Genomic DNA, 2,793 nt, shown 5'->3' on the forward strand with positions numbered 1-2,793 from the left:
AAATGAAGAGCTTCATCCTCAGGATCATGATGATAACTTTCTCCAAATTTCTTAGCAGTAGTTTAGAATTATCTTGTCAGTATCACTGTCTTTTGTAACAGGTGCTAAGAGACAACCAGTCACAGGTGAAAAGGATAGAAAAGTCATCTATAAAAACTCATTTAAAGGGGTGAAGTGTGTCCTCCGTTGTGCCTCTTCTTTGTGCAGAAGCAAGCATGTTGGGGCCTGATAACTGAATGGATGTACCTCTGCCCTAACCCAACATCTTCTACTCTCCTCCCAAATCCCTTCTTTCTCCTAGTTGCCCCTTGCCTTTTTCTCCTCAAATCCAGAGCTTCTCAAACTTGCATGTGTCCTTGAATCATCTGTGAGCCTTGTTAAAAGGTAGATTCTCATTCCGGAGGTCTGAGGTTGATTTGGAGACCTGCATTTTTTAACAGTCTCTTAGGAGATGCCCAGGCTGCTGGTCTGCAGGCCACATTTTGAGTGACAAGGCTCTATTTCACTTGTATAATTTATGATAGAGAGGATGAACGTAGATTTTGGGGAGACAGAAGAGAGAAATAATTTCTTTCTTCTTTTCTCCTCATCCTTCACAGTGAAACGAGTATTTCCTTTCTCTGCAAACAGAAACACTCTTCAATTGGGACAGGTGAGGCAAACTCTAAGAATATATAATTTGCCTTGGTGTACAATTACATATCTTTTGTAGAGTGATATATGGAGAGGAATTATCCAAGAAACCTAATTGTTTGCTTTTAATAGCAATTATTCACTAAATTAAAATGACTTTTTTTGGCATGCTTATTTTAAAGACAAAGGGAAAACAAAATAAAATTATTTTTAGTGAGATTTAACCTGAATTGAATTACGATAGGGTCAAGACTGGTGGTGAATTGGTAATACATTCACCACTGGCTTTCCAGAAGAGTGAGGGGCAAAGAAGCCTCAATGTGTAGCATCTGCCCATTTTTATGGTATAAATACAAAAGTACCATCATGGCCAAGTTCAAATTACCCAACAAGAGGTCATTGAATGCAAAACTAGGAAAAGATTCACACAATTGGCCTTCAGAGGAACCGCTGAGAGACTCTACACAAAGAGATAGTTGAAACTACATGAAAGAAGACATAATCCAAGAAAAATTACAGAGAAAGTATGTTGAGGATTCTATCATCTTCTAGAACACTGAATATATATTAAGGCTTCTATTTCATTTATCTTTGTCTCATACTTAATTTCAGACTTGTTTCCCAGACATTAGATTATAAGGCTGTTCTAAATATCTTTGATCCTTTTTATTTGCAGTAAAATATTTTAAATAGGTGTTGAATTGCAAATGGAGGGGAGCATAAAAATTGACTCCATTAAAATGATTCTTAAAGGAAAAAAGACAGTACATGTGTGTCTTGTTAATTAAAAATAAGAATACTAATAGAATAAATCTCTATGATGACCACCTGTAGTTTTTTAATAAAGGCAATGTTTTGTAACTTATGGATATTCTGAGCAAATTCCTATATTTCTAAAGTACTTTTACTGGAAGTTGTAAATTATTTGTAAGGCAGCCTTTGAGATTTAGGTTGGAAGAAAGGTGAACAATAGAATCCTGAGGGAGACCACAGATAGTAAGGGTCTGCTTACGAACGGAAGTTAAATCTAATCCATGAAGCAGAGAAGACGAATATCATAAAAATTTCCTTGGGGGCTAAGGAAATAGAGCTAAAGGGATAGGATTTCCCTTCACATAATTTAAGTTTGTGAACAATTAAAGAATCCAGTTGCTGTAACGGAGAAGTGCTGAACAAAGTAGCATTTAACAAAAATACCCTTGGGTGCTAGTACCTGAAAATATAGAACAGAAATAGCTGCTGGATAGAAGAATTTTTAAAGAACAAAGTGATGTATTAAACTTTTCTACCCTTATTGAACTGTAGACTTCTCATTGGTCTACCTGTTCATAGGGTTTCTACCTGCAGAATCCCCCACACACTCTAATACCTCATCATTTTAAGTAGCTTCTTGAGGGTGTTGGGATTTGGCTGATTCATCACAGAGGATAACCAGAAATATAAGAAAGCAAGACAATGATCTCAAAAGTCTCTTTGATAATATACCTGATAATTTTGTCATAATACCCAACAAGTGTAAGCAGATATTATTATTTTAGAATGACAATGTACAACTATGAGTGATCTATTCTGTTTTGTATTCTGCACCTCATTGGCCAGCACGGGACACAAGTGGAAAAGTAAGGTACCTGATACTATTTAGAAGTAGGATCATTTGCTCTGCTATCGTAATTGTATGACAATATAGATTTGTACATCTCACATCCGGTTCTCCACAGCAGTTACCCAAAGGTGCAGGCTTAGATCTTTCTTAAGATGAGCAAATAAAATATTTCCTTAATGGATTGATAACAACACCATCAGTTTTATCGCTTCTGCAAATTCATCTTCTGACACAGATTCAGATTACCCTCAAATGTGCATTTAAGTATCGGATACCACCTAAATGTCAGAAGGAGGGAAAAAAAGACTAATCTCAGCAGTCTGGAAGAAGGATGTTGCCAAAGGTCATCAACAAGTCTGACAAAACAGTACTCATTAACAGTGTCTGTCAGCACCTCCATTTGGAAGTAATTTGGATATTTGCAGTGACCCCATCAATTCTGATGGGCTGGGCAGTGACCTTGACCAGGGTGAAACCTGTTCAGTGTAGCTCATACAATCCACTGTAGGTGGAATCCAGGATGACAGATGGCAGTGGGGTCAGTGAAGAGGAACTTG

The sequence above is a fragment of the Pongo pygmaeus genome, chromosome 6 (genome assembly GCF_028885625.2).
Source record: "Pongo pygmaeus isolate AG05252 chromosome 6, NHGRI_mPonPyg2-v2.0_pri, whole genome shotgun sequence".
In the NCBI taxonomy this organism is placed as follows: Eukaryota; Metazoa; Chordata; class Mammalia; order Primates; family Hominidae; genus Pongo; species Pongo pygmaeus.